Source organism: Tiliqua scincoides, chromosome 2 (genome assembly GCF_035046505.1).
Source record: "Tiliqua scincoides isolate rTilSci1 chromosome 2, rTilSci1.hap2, whole genome shotgun sequence".
NCBI lineage: Eukaryota > Metazoa > Chordata > Lepidosauria > Squamata > Scincidae > Tiliqua > Tiliqua scincoides.
This window is the reverse complement of record NC_089822.1, coordinates 203,989,306-204,003,117: the sequence shown is the minus strand read 5'-3', so window position 1 is coordinate 204,003,117 and position 13,812 is coordinate 203,989,306. Positions and strand designations below refer to the sequence as shown.

Below are 13,812 nucleotides of genomic sequence, written 5' to 3'. Positions count from 1 at the left end.
AATCTTTTAGTTGCAAGTAACAACAAACAGCACTACTGAATATCGCTGATTGGAAATCAGCATGTGGTTGGTCTGTGGAACTCCTTGCCACAGGATGTGGTGATGGCATCTAGCCTGGACGCCTTTAAAAGGGGGTTGGACACGTTTCTGGAGGAAAAATCCATTACGGGGTACAAGCCATGATGTGTATGCGCAACCTCCTGATTTTAGAAATGGGTTATGTCAGAATGCCAGATGCAAGGGAGGGCACCAGGATGAGGTCTCTTGTTATCTGGTGTGCTCCCTGGGGAATTTGGTGGGCCACTGTGAGATACAGGAAGCTGGAGTAGATGAGCCTATGGCCTGATCCAGTGGGGCTGTTCTTATGTTCAGTTAAATGTCTTATGAGTCTTATGTTAAATCAGTGTGGCAAGTTGGAGTTGGCCCATTCAGACCAGTATGCAAATTCATGCTCAGCCTGGTGGCCTTGGGCTGGCTTTCAGCCCAGCTTGCCTTATAAGGTGTTTGTGAGGTTAAAACAGGATAACCCTTTGTTCACTGCTCTGCGCTTGTTGGAGGAAGGACAGAATTCAAATGTGCTGGATAAAATAAATTATCCCATAGCAAAGAAAAACGAACAAATGCCAGGCCTTGCAGATCGGAATGGACTTTTTGGTAAAGTTAACCACACAACTTGGCCTATTTCCACTTTTTAAATGATTTAAAAACATGCAATAAATATTTGATATAACAGATTAAAAATTGTTACGTATAGTGTCCCATAGACTTCCATATAAGCAACTTGTTGCTTTGTGATAATCAGTAATATCTTTCTGTACATCTTTTTTTTTTTCTTTCCTAACTATGAACTGGTTTATATGGCTATCTTTATCATTGACTCTCCTTTCTGACAGTCCTGGCTTTGCTTCCTTATCCTTTGACTTCTTTCTGCAATCTTGTTCCTGGTCTCTGACAATTCCTCTTGCTTAACCTCTCTTGTTACCATTGCCTGACACTCAGATATCTTACTCAACCTTAGAGATGAATCTTCTGCTTGGTCCCTTTGTGACATAAAATGACCTGTCCCTTTGTAACATAAAATGACCTGATCCAGGCTGTAAGTGTCATTGGTTCAGCTGCTATGGTGTTGCAAGTCTAGGATGAGACTGCTGAATGCATAAGAGGAACATGAAAGAATTTGAATTCCAAGAGGCACAAGCTACTTTTCTAAACTACTTTTGGATATTCATTGGTGCAGATAGCCAGAGGAGATTTTCAGAATCTTTGCTGGAAATGGACATAGAACTTAGCAGCTGCATGTGTATTTTTCCCTCAATGGAGCTAAAAGCAACTTGTGGAAGGCAATTTAGATTGCAGGAGGGAGTGTATGTTACAAGAATTACTCTTCCCTCCCAGCACTGCTATTCCATTTGCACGCGGACCTACCTCCACCTCAATTGAAGTTTAAAAAAAAAATGTCCTGGACTTGATTGTGAATTTTCAACTGCATTTCAAACCATACTGTATAGCTGATGCTGATGCTTTGTAGGATCATACATGTTGGAAGCTTCAGTTTTTTTTCTTACCTGTCAAACAGCCCAATCCTAACCTGTGCTGGAACAGGTCAGCTGGCTGGCCTGCATTGTATTCTCCCCCCCCCCATTTATTTATTTAGACAACTAAAATTAACAAACACAAACCCACAAAACCTTAAACATTAGCACAACTTCACACCCTACAACATCCAACAAACAAATAATAACAGACATTGAAAATTATACAGCAAGCACGGTCCTAAATCTAAATTACTTTATTCCGCTGCAAAATATTGATCAAAAATCATTAAACATATTAAGTATATATCTTAAACAGTCTCTCACTTATTTCTAAAATACTTTCTTAAATTGTTCTAAAATTTTATCCCTCTCCTTCATCAATTATTTAATTTTCAATTCTTTATCTTATTCTCAATAAAAGATTTTATCTCTGTATCAATTATCTACTCAGATCTATAGTTCATTAGACCAGTGGTTCTCAAACTCTGGGAGAGTTTGAGAGCCACTAAGTCTTTGTTGCAGGCAGCAGGGATGGGGGGAAGGCAGAGACGCGATGCTCAGCATTGCACCTCTGATCTGTGCACAGGGGCGCGCTGCCACTCACCTCTACCTGCAGCAGCCTCCCAGGGGTCGGCAGAGACTGGTGCCAGCCTCAGCAGGGCTCTCCACGCAGCAAAGAGCCCTCCAGAAGGCAATCGCGACCCCTTTCCGTTTCACGATCGCAAAACCGGAAGTGGTCGCGATCATTTTCTGGAGGGCTCTGTGCTGCGTGGGAAACCCTGCTGAGGCTGGCGCCAGGCTCCGCCAAGCTCCGGGAAGCTGCTGCAGGCAGGGGTGAGTGGCAGTGCACCCCTGCTCCCAGATCAGAGGTGCAAAGCCACGTCTATGTCTTCCCCCTGCCCCTCCCGTTAAGGGAGAACTACCCAGGGCTCTCAGGCTGGGGTGTCGTGACGCCCCAGTCTGAAAACCTCTCCCTTAGACCAGTTTTCCCCTTGACGCACAGAAAGTTCCTGAGTGGTTTCCAGTTGTTCATAAAAATCTTTACTGACTTCTCTTGAAGGAAAATAAGTTTGTCCATTTCAGCCAAATCCAGTATCTTTACCCACCATTCTTCAACTGAAGGTACCTCTAGATTCTTCCAGTATTTAGCATACAATATCCTTGCTACAGTTGTCATGTATAAAAACAAAATTTTAAAGTCTTGCTGTATCCAGTCATTGAGTATTCCGAACAGAAAGGCTTCTGATTTCATTTGCAGATTTACCTTAAAGATCAGCTGCATTTGCTGGTGTATCAGAGTCCAATATTTTTTTTTGCTTTGGTGCGTGTCCACCACATATGATAGAATGAACCTTCTTGTTGCTTACACTTCCAGCATCTATCAGGTACATTTTCATTCATTTTTGCAAATTTAGCTGGTGTTATATGCCATCTGTACATAATTTTATAAAAATTCTCTTTAAGATTTACATTTAGTGTAAACTTCAGTATTTTGGTCCACAAATTTTCCCATTGCTCCATCAAAATCTCATGAACAACATTTCTAGCCCATTGTATCATAAATTCCTTAACCTGTTCCTCTTCTGTCTCATATTTTAACAATAACCTAATAGCTCACTCTTCTTCTGAACAGAATTAAATTTTCTAATAAAGATGTTTGATCTTCAAAGCCATATATTTTCTTATCCATTTCGAATCTCTTGTCTTCATCTTATATTCCCTTTGTGTAAAGATTTTTAAATATCTATATAATAATCACTTTCTGTCAAGACTATGAGACGACCAAAGAAAGCTTCTTGAGGGGAAGTCCATAATGGCCGGTCCCACTCCCCCTCCTGATTCCATTCTGCTCTCTGTCCCCCTGCCATGGAACGCCCACAAAACACCCTTCCCAATCACCCATGCTGCTGTCCTGCCGTTGGCATGAACTTACCTTTGCGGGGACTTGCTCTGGTGCGAGGAGGCTGATGCATGTCCTTGGGTTGGCCTCCCTGACTCCCACAGTGGCACAAACGTGCTTTATGCATGTTTGCGACACCCGCAAGCCGATGCAAGGGATTTGTACCTGCTTAAGTGCAATTTAGGATTGTGCTCTTAGTGAAGAAAGAGAGGTTTGCAGGGCTAGAGTTGTGAGGTGTCAGGCACTGTGAACACAAAGCTTCAGCACAGAACAAGAGTAGTGCCTTGTAGCAGTGGCATCTTCTCTGAAATTGTCACATGGAAAGGAATGTGTCGTATTCTTGTTCAGTAGCAAGATGTACCAGATTATATTTATTTCATGATTTATTAATATAGTTTGTTATCTAAGGAGAAAGGAGTAGACCATGCTAGCCAAAAAGCCACAAGACTTGCATGAGTCTCAGCCCCCAAGTTTACACAGTTGGTGGTATTCCAGTAGCTCCTTCCTAATATGATTCCCTGTGTCCGACAGAATAGCAGAGAGTAATCAACAGCATTTTCCTCTCAAAGGCCCCTACCCAAGTGTGATGTGCCTGATTAAGATGAGAGTGATTTAATTCCTTTGGAATGTTGAGTTTCTCCTAGCCTTTCAGTGTTAAGACAATCTCATTTTCAGTACTCTGTGGAGCACATTGACTGTAAAGATGGATGAGGGAGGCTGTGGAAACTTGTTCCCTCCAGGGGAAGCAAGAATTGGCACGGGAGAAGTGGGTGTGTTAAAGCATTGGCACTGGCTGAGAAGTTTCTTTAACCTGTCTCTGCCCTGACTTTGGCTTCTGTAATACTGCAGACACTTTTTACCATTTGAATTCCAAATGTCTCTGGAGTGAATAGTAGGTTATGTTAGCATTTAGGCTTACTGAAACAGAAATAGAATTCTTTGGAGCAATGGCTTTTTCTCTCTCATAGGCATCGAAATGCAGTTGGGTATTACACCAACACTTCTCTTGTGGAGCTACCAGTGTTGTGAAACGAGTGTGCATGTGTTCACACACTCTTTATTTCATTTACTTGTAAAAATGTGTATGCATAATGAGCAAAATGGTATTTTAAGTTTCCTTCTAGCTGCTAGTAGAAAGAAACTTGGCTTGTGGAATCTCAAAGAAGAGACCAGAGAGGTTCTCAGATGCATGCATTTACTCATTTGAAGGGTAGTTAGATATGACATCAAAATAACATACACTGGCTTCCCAAGTTGTGGACATCTGAGTTACAGATGGCTGTTTTGGTGCTTTCATGGAGATGCAGTATGTCCTATGTGGTGCTTTTGTGTATGCATGATAGTGCTGGATCTGCCAGAGCCAGCTATTCTGAGGTATGATCTATGGTTAGACTCTGGAATGGAACTGCTATGGTTGTTGGAGACTTAGTTTACATTCCTTTGGTTCAGTTCCTCTGGTCTAATTTCATACCATATTCAATTCACAAATCCCATCAAACCCTGATTTGTTCTAATGATAGTTTAGAATCCATACCATGATTGGAGCCAGTTCCCATGCCACGTAGAGGGAGGGGCTCTGCATTAGGGCCTTTGTGGTGTCCCTGCCAGCTTCTGAATACTATCATTGCAACTAGTACTGAGGAGTCAGAGTTCAGCCTGATTAGGTGGGCCCTCTGATGGGCATTCTGCCAGTGCCCAACCTGACACCCCAATTAGAGCTTCTGAACATGTAATAGGCAAGTCATAGAAAAGATTTGTTTGCTGGCAGAATAATGGCTATAACTGGTTTGTGAATTCAGCTTAACCATAGTTAAGCTTTCTTAAACATGAATTACCATGGTGTCTGATCTAATAAATAAGCACTTTATATATAATACTGTACTTTATATAGATATAGCTATATTATAGATCAGGGGTGTCCAAACTTTTTGGCAGGAGGGCCACATCATCTCTCTGACACTGTGTCGGGGGCCGGAAAAAAAAGAATTAATTTTCATTTCAAATTTGAATAAATTTACATAAATGAATATATAATAATAATAATAATAAAACTTTATTTTTATCCCACCCTTCTCCCTAACGGGACCCAGGGCGGGACCCAGGAATATATTAGTTGGAACTTATATGAATGAATGAAGGTCTTGCAATAGCTCAAGGCATATAAAAGACCTTGAACAAAGCAAGGTCAGCCTTTCCTCTGCTGCCGCTGCTGCATCACAGATGTGAAACAGCAAGCAGTGGATGGAGCCCTCATCCCACAGCTCACACGAGAGGTCGAACAGTTGGCCGCCATGCTGAGAGCAGTTGCATTGGGCCAGTGCAGGCTCCAGCAAGTCTCTGGAGGGCCAGAGCTCATTGGAGACTGGGGGCTCCCAGCGGGCTGGATTGGGAGTCCTCTAGGGCCGCAAGTGGCCCCAGGGCCGGGGTTTGGGCACCCCTGTTATCGATAGATATGTAGGGGTGTGTGTGTGTATAAATTTGCCCCCCCCCCAAAAAAATTGTGCTGACTGCTTTCACAAATGGCTTTCTAAAAAGATGGGATATATGTCTCCCTTTGCTGATTAATTATAATAGCTTTTTTTAAAAAGTGAAACTTCTGTGTTCAAAGGCATTATTACCAGATGTTGGAGAAGTGAAATGACCAACTACACTTGGCTGGTCACAAAGGGAGATATAGAAGGTTACCTTAAATTCTCAAACCTTTAGCACTGGGACCCACTTCTTAGAAGAGAATCTGTCAGGATCCACCAGAAGTGACATTATCAAAAAGGAAAATTTTTAACAATCCAACGCTGCAATCCTTCCCACATTTACTCAGGAGTAAGTTCCATTTACTATCATTGTTGAAAGAATATACATAGTAGCCTGTTAAAAGTACAGCTCTGTAACATTTCCCCAAATGCAGTCACATACCATGGGAACATCAATAAAATAAAATATTGAAGTGAATGGGGACCCACCTGAAATTGGCTCATGATGCACCAACTGGGTCCTGACTCACAGTTTGAGAAACACCGCCTTAGATGGACCTTCCTGATCTAGTGTCACTTTACGTTCTTATGTATTTACATTCTGCTACCAGTCATAGCAAAATTTGTTTTGCTTTTGCATTTCTTTTTTCCTCCACTTCTGCCTGAATGGAGATACTGGCGCTGATCAGTGGGTCACTTACATTTAAGAATAAACAAAAAAGGCCCCAGTGTGAGCAACAGTCTATTTTGTTCAAACCAAACTAATGCCAGCTTGATTATTAAGCAAATAAAGCCATTTGAAAGGCAAATCAGAGCAGAAGCTGCTTATTCAAACTGTGCTATAGGCTTATTTTATACAGTGTTGCCTGCCTTAGTCTCCAAAGCAATGGAGCTTGTTTAAAATTGTAATGTTTAATTATAGTAGCATCGTTGGGTGAGCCAGATGATGAAAATTTACAACCAGAGGGAACTACCCTGAGGAGTTTACAATAACATGATTTGGGGCAAAACATGAGGCAGTTATTCAGGGTAACTACAGGAGAGCACAATACTCTATTTATCTCAGAGTAATTTGTCATTTACTTAAGTGTCAATCTGGCTTTAGTTCAGGTTTTGCAAGGAGGTCTAAAGCTACCAGAAGTTATATGACTGTTCTTGGTTGAAGAGGGGGAGCGGAATGCACATACATACATATATACGTCTCAATGGATGAAATAATTTCATCTTGTGTCTAGAGCTCGAAAGGGGAAAAAGTATCTTATAGTAAGTATAGGAATTAGTATAGTAAGGGCCCAATCCTATCCAGTTTTCCAGTGCTGATGCTGCTATGCCTAAGGGGTATGCACTGCTTCTTGTGTTGGGGATGCAGTCACAGAGGCTTCCTCAAGGTATGGGAACATTTGTTCCCTTACCCCGGGGCTGCATTGTGGTTGCACCAGTGCTGGAAAATTGGATAGGATTGGGCCCTAAGTGGGGTAGGAATTAAATGGTGAGCATTTGTAAGATTCTCAGATTCTCCCTACTCTTGACATGAAAAAATGTAATAGTCATCACAATAGAATTGTAATAGATGGACATTTTCTGGCCCAATGCAACCATAATATTTAACCCTAGATACAGTGAACTGTAACTTGTTGCCTCTAATCCTGGTTAAGATGCTAAAAAGTATAGTGAAATTCTGGTTTAGCTTGCTGAGTTAAGTACCCAGAAGGTGTGTCTAGACAGACACCAGTAAGATCTGTCTGTCACCTTGTAATCAGAGAGACTAGAAATGGAAACTACCATTATTTGCTTAATGCTTAATCATGGTTAATGCAAACCCATTTCAAACAATTTTAAATCTTCAGATACCTCAGGATGAATTCATTTCTTGCCTGCTTCTCCTAAGCGACAAACATTTTCAAAGGTCTTAAAAATCTATCAGAACCTGTTCTGCATGTATTCAGAGAAGTGGCAAATTCTGACATTTCTGCCTTGACCTCGACTAATTTGCACACATTGCTGAAGGCCACATTTTCACTTGCCAGATGACACATTTTTCAGGGAAAGATTCTTGCGCTGTGAAAATAAGAATGATAGTCTCTTGACACTAATGTTGCTGCTGAAGCCAAATACATTAGATGTCTATTTTGACCATCTCTGTGAGTTCCACAAGTGTTCGGGTACAGAACTATCTTCCGGAGTCCTGTTAATTGACACCTACAGATACAATTATTGACACCTGTTGAGGAACTGACTCTATTTGTAGGCCATGCTAGAGGCATGAAAATAATTGATGCTTGTAGCTGACGAGAGGCGCCATATAAAGTGGATAATCACTTTGCTTTGTCTGAACTGGCTTCGCATTTGGGCCGCAGCAAATGCAAAAGCATATTACTAAACTGGGTTTCTCCAGCTTTATAATAATGAGCATCTATAAGTGAAAAACATCTGTTTATGTCTCCCTGCAGCAGACAAGGCCTCTGAATGAGTTGGCAAGAATAGTGATGTTGGAACCATAGAGCCTCACCATTGATTTTATTCAACTTTCATGTGATTAGAATGGGAGCTGTTGAGGTTGTCTTGATACCACCAACAGATCAGTACAAGAACACAGCAAATGCTCCAAAACATTCCATTTGCGTATGAAACCTGCGGGGTTTGCTTCTCATGATTAGAACATCCTTGCTGAGAATGATGCAAGAATACAGCCAGAACTGTGAAGCAATCGTATATGATGGTGGTGCAGCAATATAGACAGTAACAGCTACATGTGGGGGGCTGCTTCTGAGCTGGCGAGGAAGTCAGAACTTTAGTGTTGAGAAATGGCTGGCTAGCTTAGAAGTAACATCTCATGCTCAGCTAGGATCCCAAGTGGCACAGCCTAGACTAGAGCAGTAGCACCACGTGTCATGGGTGGGTAGTGGAACGTGGTGGGGGCTGGATGGATGCAGCTCATGGGCTGCCAGTTGGCCACCCTTTGTATGAGCTGCCAGTGGAAAGCTCATAAGCTCTGCCTATATTGCTATTACACTGTTTACTCTCGGGTAACAGTTCTCAACTGTTGGTTTTTCTTACCTTCGTTTGACACTCTGCTGTAAGCATACCTTTTCCTCCAATGATATAGGCATAAGCGTTGCATTCATCTCGTATGAAGCTGGAGAAATGCTATATATTACCTATAAAATGAACTGAACGTGGAACATGTTCTACAAAATAGAGCATTGTGGTTTAAAATCCTGGTGATAATGAAAGCTGCTTCTGACCCTCAGCTGCAAATTTGGAAATTGTCACTGTGGCAACATGTCTTTCAATAGACATCTGGTTATCTTATCACTACAGGATGCTTTCATTTAACTTTTCCTCAGTATGGTTTCTTGAATGGGATTAGTTAATAGTGGTGGCTAAAAGCTCATCTCAATGTCTTTGTTTTGCTCTTCATTTAATTTTGAGCAAATAATTTTGTTAATTTTATCCAAATTTTTCACAAAGTAGGAACAAAAATCCCATAGTATCTTCTTACTTTAAATAGTATTGGGACCCATCTAAAAAAAGTTTCACTTTACCAGTTGCTCAAGGCTCTGTGGCTATAATGGTGATTGGGCAGCAGTACTCCTTCCAAGTAGCAGGTTGTTTAAACCTTGATGCGCAGAGCCAAATCTACTTTGTCAGTTCCATGAACATTGGGTCGTGACCCACTGGTAGGCCACAGACCTACAGTTTTGGAACCACTGCTCTAATATATTTCTCATTGTGGCTTGGTTATAAGAGATTGTAAGAGAGGTTGGTTAGATATCTAAATTAATTTATGTAGGTCTAACTTCTCAGCCGTAAAGATCAATGATGAAGCTAAAGATGACGCCAATGGAGTCCGTTTTTTTCTAAAATCCTTAATCCTCCTTGTAGAAAGTGTAGTATAGGTAAGTAGAGGATGAAACATATTTCATACTGCAAATCACAGTGGCTGCTGTTAGGTATAGGAATGAATAGATTTCTTTTAAGTAAAGTGCTTTGGGGAGTGGTGACATCAAGTGCATATTTGCAGTATCCTGAATTTCAAAGAGGCGTATTTGAAATATTAATTGGTGAGGGTTGTGAACAGGCATATTCCACCTAGGTTATTGAAACTGGTCTTTTGTGCTTTTGAGAGCTTTTGGACAAATGGATAGCGCACTTTCTTAGATGCTGTTCCTAATCTGTGAAATGAAATCAGAAATTCTTTTATTTCCAGTCCTGACTCAGTCAGTTGTCATCTTTGTGAATGCAAACTGGGTCCAGACAGAGCATCCTTCCTGTGTACTTAAATATAAGGAACACTTAGCATGTGTCCCTTTTATTTAAAGAATTACATTTAAGGCACTGTTGGAACAAAATTATGCAAATTTAGAGGGTGACCAGATTTGTGCTAGGCTTGCACATAGATTTTATTCTCAGTGTCTTGATTCTTCTAGCCATAGTTTGCTGTGATGTCTGAACTGGCTAGACCAGTGGTTCTCGCACATTTAACACCAGGACCCACTTTTTAGAATGAGAATCTGTCAGGACCCACCAGAAGTGATGTCATCACCGGACGTGACATCATCAAGCAGGAAGTTTTTTAACAATCATAGGCAGAAATCCTACCCACACTTACCCAGGAGTAAGTCCCATTGACTATCATTGTTAAAAGCATAATACATAGTGGCCTGTTAAAAGTACAGGTCTGTCACTTTTCCCCAAATGCAGTCACATACCAGGGGAGCATCAAGTCTAATATATTAAAATTAAAATATTGAAATGAATGGGGACCCACCTGAAATTGGCTCGCGACCCACCTAGTGAGTCCCGACCCACAGTTTGAGAAACACTGGGCTAGACTATGCTTAGCACTAAAGTTCAGTCTGTAATTTGAAATCTATAGTTTGGAGATTAACTCTAGGACTGCAGTGTTTGGAATCAACACATCAAAGTACCATGAAGACCTTCTAAAGAATTTAAAAAAAATATCTGGCTAATTACCTTTTTGAAGAGTTATTCATTCAGTACTTTTTTCTTTCCCATTCTAAACTGATTCTTTCAATTTTCCCTGTTCCTTGGACTACAGGATGTGGGAAAAAAATTTAGGGTGCAATCCTAACCCACTTTCCAGCACCGACATAAGGGCAATGCAGCTCTGAGGTAAGGGAACAAGTATTCCCTTACTTTGAGGAGGCCTCCATGAGTGCCACCCAACTGCAGGATGCAGTACACGTCCCATTGGCACAGCTATGCCGGTGCTGGAAAATTGGTAAGGATTTAGGCACAGGTTTGGAATGGTCTTTCATACTGACGCCTTTGCTAATCTTCTTTGCCTCAATTCAGGTGGGTGAGGACGAATGGTTAGCCTGTCCTGCTCCAAAGCAAGAACTCACCCTAAGTGTTTCCAATAGACTATAAGGCTATTGTACTGATTATATTCTTGCAAGCAATCTCCATTTAAATCAGTAGAATTTAGAAGTAACCTGATCCAGAATATATGTTCCTTTTCTACAGAACTACTGTTGGTACACAAGCAGATCTTTGCCAATGTAATTGACTAAGATTTCCATAATTGGCCAATTGCCTTAATTAACATTAACTGTAGTATGCTTGATTCAGATGTCATTACAAACTATAGTTATTGCAAATTAAGGAAGTGAAGGGGAAGGAACCTGAAAATTTGAAGTGAGTGTGCAAGCAGTGACACATTTAGCCTGGTTCAGGCATCACATTCCAGACTCTGATGTCACTGTGTTTCATGGGCATTGTGATGGTTTTAGGCTATGTTATATGCACTCTTGGGGATTGTGCTTGGCTCATCAGTTGTATCTTGCTTTCATTGGCCTCAGTTGCTGAAATACACACTCACTAGTCTATCATCTGTCGTTTTTCACTGGTGTGGAGTGATAAACATATATTGTACTGTTGCTGTGGCCTTTAATAGTCCTCTGAAGGCTCAGGAATAAAAAAATAAAGTTCCGATTTTTGAATATTATATTTTGTTCCTACAGATCAATTTAAAAAGTCATCCTAGTGGCATATTTACATTTATATTAAAAACATGTACAATCTTAATTCCCTGGAACAAGAATTGGAATAAGATGCTACTTCATGCAATACAGCAGAAATAACTTTTTTTAAAACTCTTCCCTTGCAATGGCTTGTGGGGAAAACTGTATATGCTAGTGATTAGAATTAGGACAGCTGTGATTTCTAATTTCTACATCAAGTTCCAGAGCCACACACCAGTCTCTCTTAATTTTTGCCAACTAAACTGGTTTATCTAATAATGTTTAGCATAGCTACAGTATATGATTAGAGGTTAACCAGTCGGCTGTATGTGTTGATTCAAAACATGTCTAGATAGTACTTTTATGCATTGTCTTCCAACTAATTGCATTCAATACTAAAGAGAGCTGGTGAAAGCTGGTGGTGATTTAAGGACAATCATGTAAAGGAACATTGGTTATGGGGGGGGGGAGTTGACTGAGAAATGGGACTACAGAACGACCTGTGACCAGGAACCAAAAGAGAGGGGGTGATGGAGATGGGGTTGCACAGAGTGCTATAGAGCAAAGAGAAAAAAGGAGAGGGGATTTTAGAGAGACCTGTAGTAGTGTAGAAGGAAAAAAAAGAACATAAGAACAGCCCCACTGGATCAGGCCATAGGCCCATCTAGTCCGGCTTCCTGTATCTCACATACATTGGCATCCTTTAGTCTTGGAAGACTATGGTATCGCGCTCTGAATGCTGGTTCTGAAACAATGTCCTCTCCAGTGTGCGAAGCCTGGGTAAAGTAGATATGGAGGACAGACTGTTTCCCATGCAGCAAATCCCCCCTCTCCTTGTCGCTGAAATGGTCCAATGGAAAGGCAGAAGCCAATACGGTTGGTTCCAGCAGCGTCGCAGGAGTTGCCAGAACGTGACTGTGTTCAGCCATGAACTGCCTCAGGGACTCCGGCTCCGGATTTTGCCTCGAGGTTGACTCCTGAAGCCTTTTCCATAACTGGATGTAGCCATAAGACAGTGGAGGTTTGGGATCAGAGTTTTCCTTCTCTCAGATGAGCTGCCTTCCCAGGCTATTGAGTCCCATCTACCCGGTGGCTGTTCGGTCGCCTCTTACGACAAGTACAACCAAACTGAGGGCCTATCCTTATCCCCAGCCCCCAAGGGATTGCAGCAACTGTTACCTTTCACATGCCCAATCTCATCTGATCTCAAGCTAAGCAGGGTCAGACCTGGTTAGTACTTGGATGGGAGACCGCCTGGGAATACTGGGTGCTGTAGGCTTATACCATAGTCTTTCGAGACTGAAGGTTGCCAACCAACCAGGTATATCTCATAGCGGCCCACCAAATGCCCCAGGGAGCACACCAGATAACAAGAGACCTGCATCCTGGTGCCCTCCCTTGCATCTGACATAGCCCATTTCTAAAATCATCAGTGATACAAGGCAGAGAAAGGGGAAGTTAAAAAGAAAATATCAGTTCAAAATGCAATTAAAGCTGCAAGGCAGGTCTTTTAGAAAAAAGGCAGAAGTAGCCCTTAATATTAAGCATATATCAGATTAATTTTAATAATATAATGGATTATGTAAATGTTTGTCCTGCTAATCTTTTTTTTTTTTTTTTTTGCTTTAAATAGTTTTGTGAATGGAAATTAAAATATAGCCTTCAAAGATGTAGAATTGGGTCTTGAATTATTTGAATTGTGTACCCTAGAACTAAAAGGCTGTTGGAGACAAATGAACAAAAGTACGCACACACAAACTGATCATATGAACTCTGGGAGGTGTAGATCTAGTTTACCTGAAGTCATAAATCTGTGTGTGGTCTGGACCACTTCATATTGCAGAGGGGAGCTAAAGTGATGGAATGTTTCTTGATATAAAACATTCTTTCTACATTAAAAAAAACCTATGTATTCTGGA

The 13,812-nt window shown here is 41.2% G+C and overlaps 1 protein-coding gene across 1 annotated transcript in view; it reads left to right on the top strand.

Moving 5' to 3' along the window:
* The window catches only part of GNAI2 (G protein subunit alpha i2), a 158,772-nt gene that overhangs the window by 46,509 nt on the left and 98,451 nt on the right, over window positions 1-13,812 (top strand). The gene's annotated exons all lie outside the window — the stretch shown is intronic.